Source organism: Triticum urartu, chromosome 7, assembly GCF_003073215.2.
Source record: "Triticum urartu cultivar G1812 chromosome 7, Tu2.1, whole genome shotgun sequence".
NCBI classification, from domain to species: domain Eukaryota; kingdom Viridiplantae; phylum Streptophyta; class Magnoliopsida; order Poales; family Poaceae; genus Triticum; species Triticum urartu.
Window position 1 is genome coordinate 298,309,227 of NC_053028.1, and position 10,560 is coordinate 298,319,786.

Here is a 10,560-nt window from a genome sequence, read left to right on the forward strand (position 1 = left end):
GGCTGCTGATTAAAACCGCCTTGATTGCCTTGGCCTTGAAATCCATAGTTTGAGCCACCACCTCCAAAGTCGGGCCAGTCAGAGCCGGAGCCTGACCCGTCGTGCGGGCCGTTACCGTTATTATGGTCCTGGTGAAAGCTGGAATTCTTATATTCCCTCATGATATGACAATTTTCCACAAGTGAGTCGATGGCTTATCATGATAACTATGCTTTGGGCATGGTTGCTTCAACATCTCCTCCAAGTTAATTTTTGGCCCACCAAACTAGGGTTGTGGCCTTCCCTTATGGCGGTGATCATTGTTCTGTGCATTAGTATTAGCCACAAATCTGACCAACTGTCAGTGTGCTTGCGCTTACCATTGTTACCTTGGCTCTGACATGTCGTATTCTGCTGCTGCCCCTTGCTGTTTTCTTCCCCTTACCAGACTTTTCCTCATCTGAATCAGGATCCTTAGTGTTGTCTGAGTTGGCGTATTTGATAAGAGCCGCCATGAGCTCTCCCATGTCATTGCAATGACGTTTAAGCCGCCCTAGCTTCTGTTTGAGGGGAATAAACTGGCAATTTTTCTCCAAAATTAAAATAGCAGAACCAGCATTGATGCTATACGATGAGTGGATAATAGCTGAGACCCAGCGAACCCAATGGGCGGTTGACTCATCGTCACGCTGGATGAAAGTGTCTAGGCCGATAATCTATAGAGTCTGCTTACATGTATGTTTAAAATTCTGAATGAAACACATCTTCGATTCAGTCCAAGAGCTGATGGAATTAGGGGGCAATCCGTTTAGCCACGTGTGAGCCGGCCCATCCAACATCATGGTGAAATATTTGGCGCACACAACATTGTAAACATCCAACATCTCCATAGCTAGCTCGTAGCTCTCAATCCAAGCATCTAGAGGCTGATCCGCAGTGTAATTGGGTACTTTTCGAGGGCCCTTGAAATCCTTGGGCAAATGCTCATTGTGTAGAGCCGGCGCTAAGCATGACACACCCACTGTCCTAGAAGTCATCCCGACTCCTATAGACGCTGATGGGTTATGTTGGAGTTGCTGATGAGCTGCTAACAGAGCCGCCAGCTCTGCCTCTTGATGTGCCCTAGCCTGATGTAATAAGGCCTGGACATTGTTATCGTCACGCGACGGGTCATGCCCATGCGGCCGGTTCCAATGCCGCTCGCTGCTGGAAACGGCTGGCGACTCACTGTGCCTTCTATAACTTCGACTTTGACGAGGAGTTGAATGAACCTGATCAAGACTGTATGAGTAAGCCGCCTGCTAAGCTACCGCTGTCTGAAGAAGCTCCACAGCCTTCCGCATCTCAGCTATGGCAGGAGACTCGCCTTCGATGGGAAGAGCCACTAATTGTGAAGCCATAGCAATCATATTATCTAGGGGGTTGGAAAATGACCCAGCGGTGTTAACACCTATTGAGGTGGGGTTAAATGCAAATGAGGTGGGTCTGTTGTACGCGGTTGATCCAGTGCCCTAGCCAGGGCCACCTCGGTGACCCGGGTTACGCCGAGCGGGGTACTCGTTCCTGCTCAAGTCGTATTGAAAGGATTCCTTGCTTCGAACTCTGGGGGTAGACGAGTCTGGTGCCTTCTTCGCATGAAGGCATTTGAGGCGTTTTGATCGAGATTAAGCCGGAATGATTCTGCATGGATCTGTTGTGACTCAGGTTCCAACGCAGCTCGCTCTCACACCATCCTAGCATTCTCAGCGTTAAGTGCCTCCTTAGACTGGGCTACCTCATCTCATAGCTTCGCAACGTCGACCTTATGTTATGCCTGATTCACCAGGGTTAACTCCGCAGCTAGGAGAGTCGCCAGGGCATCCAGGAGTTCAGATAAAACTTGAGCCGGCGGGCGCACCGGATCGCTCGCCCCAGCCGTCGCAGCAGCCATTGAACGGAGGTCATAGGCATAGTACTTGATGAATTCACCATCTATTGCGTCCCTGCCATAAAAACAGTAGCCCAGCTCGATGGCTCATAGGAGTCCGGAATACTCTCGCCATCGGAACAGCCCCCAAGCCCACAGTCTTGCAATTGGTAGATCGATTCGGTTTCGCTGGTTGAGGACTCATCACCTGAGTAGATGGCTGTCTCTCCACGTGACATAGGAACTTCTTCGAGATCCACCCCATGAACAAAAACAACAAAGGCAAGCCTTGTAGGTTGGATCTTGGCGGGTCGTGCGCGCTGAGTCGTCTCGATCATGTCGGTGCAGATGTCCAGCTCAGGTTCCAACTCCCCAATCTTACCGATGAAGACATGAATCCCGCTGAAGGGGACCCTATACCGGTACTCAATTGAGCCGGCCTCGGCGGCCCAGCCAGTGTCGTCGATGTAGAGCTTGCCACGACGGCTCTTGGTCATCCGGCCCACGGCGTAGCCCTTGATCCCTGCGAAGTTTCCCTTCAAGAACTCGAAACCACTATGCTCTAGCCCCATGGTGGGCCCCAACTGTCGTGGATTTAACACGGCAGATGCCCTAGTGAAAGGACTTAGGTGCGGAGCCATCGCAACTAGGTTAGCTTAAAGGGGTTAAATGGGACAAAGGACACAAGGAGTTTACCTAGGTTCGGCCCCTCTCAACGAGGTAAAATCCTACTTCCTGCTTCTAGTTGTATTGCTTGAGTTTCGAGTACAAGGGAGCAAATAAGCTTGACCTAGTTCTTGATTTGTTGTTTCTTGAGTTAACCGCCGCTGCGTCACCCCTTTATATACAGGTTGATGCCAGGCGGCTTATAGAGTCTCGACCGTCTCACACAAATGTGACCGACTCGGTTTCTAAGTAAACTTGACTTACATAACAAGTCATCATATGGAGGTTCACACCTTCGGGCCTTGAGTCACCTCCGGGTCTTGGGCCTCCAGACTTCTTGGGCCTTCTCACCTTAAGCCGCCAACGGCGAGACCCGGCCCCTCCTGGGCAGGTCATACCTCGGAGTTATATCCCCAACAATATGCATATTAGATATGTGGAGGCAGTAGATGACATCTATTGTTGTTTAAGAAATCGGCTACGTGCATGGTTGATGAGATCAACTGCACTTGGGGATTTATGTGGCTATGTTTTCTGATGATCGGAATATATGGGGTCGTGATAGAACCTACCCGTACCGGTCGGTATCCGTCATCGGGGTTAACTGTGAAACATAAATACGAATCGAATTCGCGATGATTGATAAGATTGGTCAGATCAGAAAATTCGGCATGATCGGAGTACAGATGTGATCTGTGATTTCCGAAAACATCGGGCGCTGCCCACTCCCGTGACGGGCCACTACTAGAGAAAAGCTTACCAGTAGCGCTAGTTTTTGTGCTACCAGTACCGCGGGCACCAGCGCTACTGGTACGGTGCTACATCTATTTTGTAGAAGTAGCGCGTTTTTAGGCCAGCGCTACTGGTAAGTTCAAGTACTAGTAGCGCATTTTTAGACCAGCGCTACTAGTAAGTTCAAGTACGAGTAGCGAGTTTTAGGCCAGTGCTACTGCTACCATTTATGTTTTTTAGCATTTTGGCGTTGTACATGTTTAAACAGATATATCTTTTATACAATAACAACTCATCATGAACTAGTCTGTTTAAATAGCATATTCATCACCACTTGTCATCACCACCAAACAATGTTTGTCAATGAGACATCATATAGCAAGTTGGTCACTAGTCATAATCATAACTCCTCATCATCATCATCAACTCTAACACATTGTAGCACATAATAACACATTCTAGCTACGACCTACTCCTCTCATAGGACCTACTCTACCCTCTCTTACGTAAAATATCATAAAACAAGACAGGCATTAACTCTCCATTAAGGAAGGAAAATTGACTCTCCATAATAAAGAACGGAGATCATCCTATCTCCAAGTCTTGGCCTACGCACAATGTAGTTTAGTTTTAGAAGAATTTATGCAAAAGATGCACGGATGTCGTAATGGTAGAAAATCTTACCATGATATCTCCATTGATGTTACCGTAGTTGAACACATGCACTAGTGGCACGTATTGACCATAATGTGGAGGAGTTTGCTAATAGCTATTGTAATTCTCAAGATTAGTAAAAAATGCGATAAGACCATCTTGCTCCTTATAAGTTATTTGTGCTTCATCATTGTAGTAGTAGGTTCTGTCTACCATTTTCCTTACATTTTTTAAAGAATGAAAATAAGCTGTCAATGGAAATAAGCTGTCAAATATTATGAAATAAACAATATAAATTACTTAGCAAATATGTTTAATAAACTCACACAGCGGTAGAACTGGAAGCGTGTCAACAAGGACCCAAATGGTCATATCATGTTCATCGATGTTAGGATCACCAAGATAGAAGGTGAGAAGCATACCCTCATGAAAATCATACGCCTTACAAAGGGCTTCCCAATCCAGGCAACCAAAATTGGATGAGTTCGCAGAATTGTATAGATTTACAGCAAAATCATAACCATGATGGGTCCTTAGTTGAATTATCTTTGTCTCCATTCTTTCATGATCTTTAAAACCCATCTTCTCCAAGACATAGCGTCTTGCATGGCATGGGATAAGCTAGTCGAATTGTAAAAGATGGAAATTACACGTTGACGAAGTAGAGAAGTCATGCAAAAAATAACAAAAAACACTTGTCATCGTTGCGTACCGTTTGAACATCGAAGGTCTCTTGAAGCTTGATGCTGAAGCGCCGACCTTCTACCAGGTGAGGCCTGTCGCACAGACCGCGCTCATCTTCGCATTACTCGCACATAGCAAATTCCCTTTCGACGTCAGACATTTCCTAATAGGTAATTAATAATCCATCATCGAATACATATATAGTAGTTTGTAGCAAAGATCATCATATAATATCACTAGTACATCTCGAATAATAGCTCCTCTAGGTTCAGTGGGCCATGGTGGACACCCAAAGAGAAGGAACCATCACTGGATCATAGCTCCGGTGATATCCCCAAAGAATCTGCCAGGTATTGGAGAACCCGCCGTTCGCCAATGCAACCAAGTAGCGCTGGACGTGCGCGTTCTCCACCGTGACACAGTGTTGTACCACCTGCGCGGGGGACTCAAGCCTCTCCACCGATGTAGGCCCACGCAACCGCCACCAAAGAAGCTCCGGGTCGACGACAGGCTGGCTCCTCACTAAGCTGCGCTCACCAGAAGGTAGCACAACCAAGTACCAGCCCGACGGAGCCCAGTCCCAGACATGGCCCCTCGGTTCAACCAGGAGTCCTCCACCGAGTCGATGACGAGGTTGCGGGATAGGCATCGTCGATGTCGAGAACAAAATGCTTAATTATGAAAACAAAATTAATAAACACTTAGCAAAATTTGGCATGACCTTTGCTAAAAATAGGACATATCGAGCGCCTGAAATTTTTCTGAACGTAAATGAATCGATATTTCTGGCAAAACATAGGCCACTCGGAAAAATATGACATGTCCAAAATGTGACATGTTCAAAATATGACATGTCCACTGCAAATTTGCATATAACAGGAAAAATTGTTTTAACTAAAAAAATAACAACAATTGCTTTAACTAAAAAATACCTAGAATTCTGTTAACTACACCTAAAACAACTAAAACACCTAAAATTCTGTTAACTACACCTAAAACAACTAAAACACCTAAAACTCTTTTAAATACACTTGAAACACCTCAATTCTATTAACTACACCTAATTAAAAACCTAGCTAAATTTCTGTCCTAACTTTAAAACCTAGCTAAATTTAAAAACCTAGGGTTCATACGAATTAACTAGGGTTCATACCTAATCTGTCCTAGGTAAGGTTCGATCATAACCTACATTATTCTGATAACCTACATTTTTTCAACTATGTACGATTCAGAATAACTACTCTAATAACTATAACTAGGGAGGGAGGAGGAGGAAGGAGGGAGGAGTACCTCTCGGTGGAGGAGGGCCGGCGCGAGGGCCGGGGCGGCGGGCGGAGGAGGTGGCCGATGTGGGGGAGCTGGGCGGTCGGCGGGGAGGAGGGCCGGTGCGGGCGAGGGCGGCCGACGTAGGGAGGAGGGCCGGCGCGGGGGACGGCAGCATGCGGGGATCGACAGCGGTGCGTGAGGGATCGAGGGAGGAGTGTGGAGTGTGAGTGAGAGTGATGAGGCCGGGCCGGGGGGCACGCGGGGGGGGGGGGGGGGGGGGGGGGGGGGGGGGGGGGGGGGGGGGGGGGGGGGGGGGGGGGACGTAGTGGGCTTACTAGCAGCGTGGGCAATGGGTAAGCGCTACTGCTAAGCCCACTAGCTGTAGTGCGGGCGCAAATCACATGCTACAGCTAAGTGGCCTGCCCTTTGGCCCCGGCGGCCCACTAAATAGCAGCGCGGCCCGTGCCAACCAGCGCGGCTGCTATGCAGCAGCAGTAGCGCCAGTTTTGGCCGGCACTACTGGTAAATACCAGTAGCGTGGGTGCCCAAATAGGCGCTACTGCTAAAATTCTATGTATAAGCATTTTCCTAGTAGTGGGCGCTGCCCCTTTGAACCCCGCCCGCTAACCGGATAGCGGGACCATCATGTGTGTTGCACCTTGTATTTCATACACGATCACTCAAACTGGTAGAATGCGATTCTATGCATAACTTTATTTTGTAGGGTTTGATGTGAATTGTATGGCTCATGTGTATGTGATGCATGTGTGCAAATTATACATGACCTATGTGTCATGTTTGTCAACCGGCAAGAGAAGAAATGATGTCATTATAATGTATAACGACCTGTGTATCGACTTGTGACTCTATGTAAAATTCATTACTTGTTGTAGTAGTTGGATAATAGAGGTCAGGTTGGTGTCTTGGCGTCCCGGCTTGACAAATAAGATGGAGTTCTTAGATGGTCATCGGAGTCGGAGCTGACCTAGAAGTACATCCATTAAGGAGCCATACTATTTCACAATATGTTTATTTGTGATTGTTGTGCTTCTTAGTTTCTATGCATCTTAAAATGGTAGAATGATCCCTCATTAATATCAAACGAATTTCCATTCCCGATGTTGCACCTTCGCACGTCAAGTATGTCTAGGAGCGGGCTCATAAAATTGGGGTGCTGCTAGATTTCTTTGAACTGAAGGGTTCATATCGGACACAGACATGCACTGCATCAGGTTATCTTGACAAGGCTATCAAAATGGTTTTGGCCTTTTGGCAAAGGAGGCCGGCAGCCGGGGTATGAGATACCTACCCGACCGACATGAGTCGTATAGAGATAAGACTAGCAAAGAGTTGCTTACTAGATAGTCATGTTGGCTAGCAGTAATGCTAAAGCTCACTAGTCGCATGTGCTAGTCGGATCCTGAATCAATGAGAGTTTGCGGAGGGATGCCGACTTCAGTGGGAGTATTTCTATTTAGGCTTGAATTACTCTAAATAAACACATTGCTTAGTGATTGCATATTTTCTATGGTAGATCAATGGCGCCACCTGCTCAACCCAACTTTGCATTGAAATCAATTTTGGAAAAGACAAATTGAATGGAACAAACTTTACCACCTGGTATAGAAACCTGAGAATTATTCTCAAGCACGATAAAAAGGAACATGTTCTTGAGGATCCACTTCCTGAGTAACCTGCCGATAATGCTAAGGCCACAACCTGGAATACCTACCAGAAACTCGTTGATGAATCAAACAAGATCAGCTGCCTGATGCTATCTTGTATGGAGCCCGATTTGCAGCAGCATTTCAAAGATGTTGGGGCTTTCGATATGATCGAGAGTCTCAAGAGCATGTTTCAGGTACATGCTAGGACCAGAGGTTCAACGTCTGGCGATGCTTGATGGATTGCAAGCTTAAGGAACATGGTCCACTAAGCCCGCATGTGATCAAGATGATCGGATACGTGCAAGCTTTGGATCGGTTAGGCTTCCTCCTCTTGGATGAGCTGGCTATAGATGTAGTTCTGGGCTCTCTTCCGCCTAGCTATGGGACGTTCATCTCGAACTATCATATGCATGGCATGGATAAGAAGCTCACTGAATTGCATGGGATGCTTTTGGTGGTAGAGCAGGATATAAAGAAAGGCACTCATCAAGTGTTGATGGTGCAGAACTCGGGCAAGTTCAAGAAGACTTGGTCCAAGAAGAAGGCCAAGGCAAAGGGCACGGAGATGGTAACCTCCGCCGCTGCACCGAAGTCCGGCTCGGACTCAAAGACCATTTGCTACCATTGCAAGGAAACTAGTCACTGGAAGAGGAAATGTAGCAAGTGGCTTGCAGAGCGTGGCAAGAAGGCCGGGAATGCTGCTTCAGGCAAAGGTAAACTTGTTACATATGTTATAGACATCTACCTTGTTGGCATACCTAGTAGCTCTTGGGTATTTGATACCAGATCGGTTGTTCATATTTGCAACTCGATGCAGGGGCTGGTAAGAACTAGGCGTGCGGCACAAGGGGATATTGACATCAGGGTCGACAACAAAGCAAGAGTTGCTGCATTGGAGGTCGGCACGATGCAGCTCCAACTTCCTTCTGGATTTATTTTGGAATTGAATAATTGTTATTACATTCCTGCACTTAGTCAAAACATTATTTCTGCCTCATGCTTGATGAGTCAGGGTTATGAATTCAATTTAAAGGACAATGATTGTTCGTTTTATTTCAATGGTATGTTCCACAGCTATGCACCCATTGTTGATGGGCTATTTATATTTAATCTAGAAAGGAAGCGGTCTATAACGTGAATGTCAAGAGGCATTGCCGGCTTGGACACATTAGTCTGAAATGCAAGAAGAAGCTCCGTGATGATGGACTCCTATCTTCATCTGACTTTGGGTCATTCGAGACATGCGAATAATGCTTACTCGGCAAGATGACTAAGTCTCCTTTTGCAAAGAGTTGCGAGAGGGCGTCCGAGCTGTTGGAGCTTATACACAGTGATGTGTGTGGTCCAATGAGCACAACTGTGAGAGGCGGCTATCAGTACTTCGTGACTTTTTCCAATGACTTGAGTAGATATGGATATATCTATTTGATGAGGCACAAGTTGGAAACTTTTGAAAAGTTCAAAGAGTTTTAAAACATGGTTGAAAATCAGCTCGGCAAGACTATAAAGCTTCTACGATCAGATCGTGGAGGTGAGTACATGAGCTAGGAGTTTGATGATCATCTGAAAAGCCGAGGTATAGGACCTCAGCTCACATCTCCGGGTACGCCACAAAGAAATGGTGTGTCGGGATGGAGGAATAGGACCTTATTGGACATGGTCCGGTGAATGATGAGCAAATCGGATTTACCCTTGTCATTCTGGGGATACGCTTTAGAAACTGCATCTTTCACATATAGCAGGGTACCATCAAAATCCATAGACAAGACACCACATGAGATGTGGACCAGGAAGAGTACCAGTTTGTATTTTCTAAAGATTTGGGGTTGTGAAGCATTTTTCAAGCAACTTATGTCTGGCAAGCTTACACACAAGTCAGATAAATGCGTATTCATGGGATATCTAAGGGAAACCTTGGGATATAGCTTCTACAACCGGGAAGAGTGTCGGTGGGAACGACGCCTACTGGATCACTGGGATCCCTTGTATGGTCGGCGGGCGTGGGGTCGTGAGAAGAGCAGGTTTAGGAGCTAGCACAAGGATCGTTTACCCAGGTTCGGGCCGCGAGGATGCGTAAAACCCTAGTCCTGCTTTGGTGGATGTATTGAGTGTTCTTGAGCTTTTTGAACTAGCTACGGTGGCTGTGCCGTTCCAAAAAGCCCGAATCCCTCTCCTGGTCGCCTTGGGCCTCCTTTTATAGGAAAAGGGGTTGCCTCAGTGGCACACAGGAGGTGGAAAGGCCTACAGTGTGTGAGCTTATCGCACGACATTACGGGACAAAGTGCATGAAATGCCCTACGTAGGTGTCCATTAGCTTTATCGGGGACGGGAACGAGGCACGCCCCGTCCGTCGCCGCTCTGCCTCGCTTCGACACGCGCCCAGGCTAGCGATGCATGCAGCGCCATGTAGGCAGGCAAGCAGCTGAGGTGGCGCGGTGGTAGGGCCTTCATGAAGATCTGCATGCCGCCACGCGGGTGCTTGTTGATTTGGCCTGGAGGCTGCATGTTGCCACGCAGGTGCCTACCCAGCTGGTTGGGCTGGCAGCTGCATGCGAAAGGCGGCGGAGTCTTGGTTGGTGCGGGCCTGGCAGTGGCCCTGCTGGCGTCCTCGGCAAGGGCCTTGCCCGGGGGCCGGCAAGGGTCTTGCCGTGGTGTCGTAGTCATCCCCGGCAAGACGGTTGCCGGGGGTCTTGTGGATTTCCCTGGCGAGGATCCCGCCGAGGGTCGTCGTCTTCTAATCCTCATTTGATCATGTGTGTTTATGATCTTGACAAAGATCTGCATGCCACCATGGAGGTGCCTCCCGAGCCCTGGTCCCAATGTAGTTGATTGGGTCGGAGCATGTGGGCTCAAGGGTGGCTTGCTCTGTTGGTGTTGGGAAAGTTGCCCCGGCAAAGCTCTTGTCGGGGCTGCTGTGGGCCGCCTCGGCAAGGATCTTGCCGAGGGAGTCCACCTCGCCCTCTTGCCCTCCTTGCCGGTGAAGAGGTCACCAAGCTTCTGGCGGCC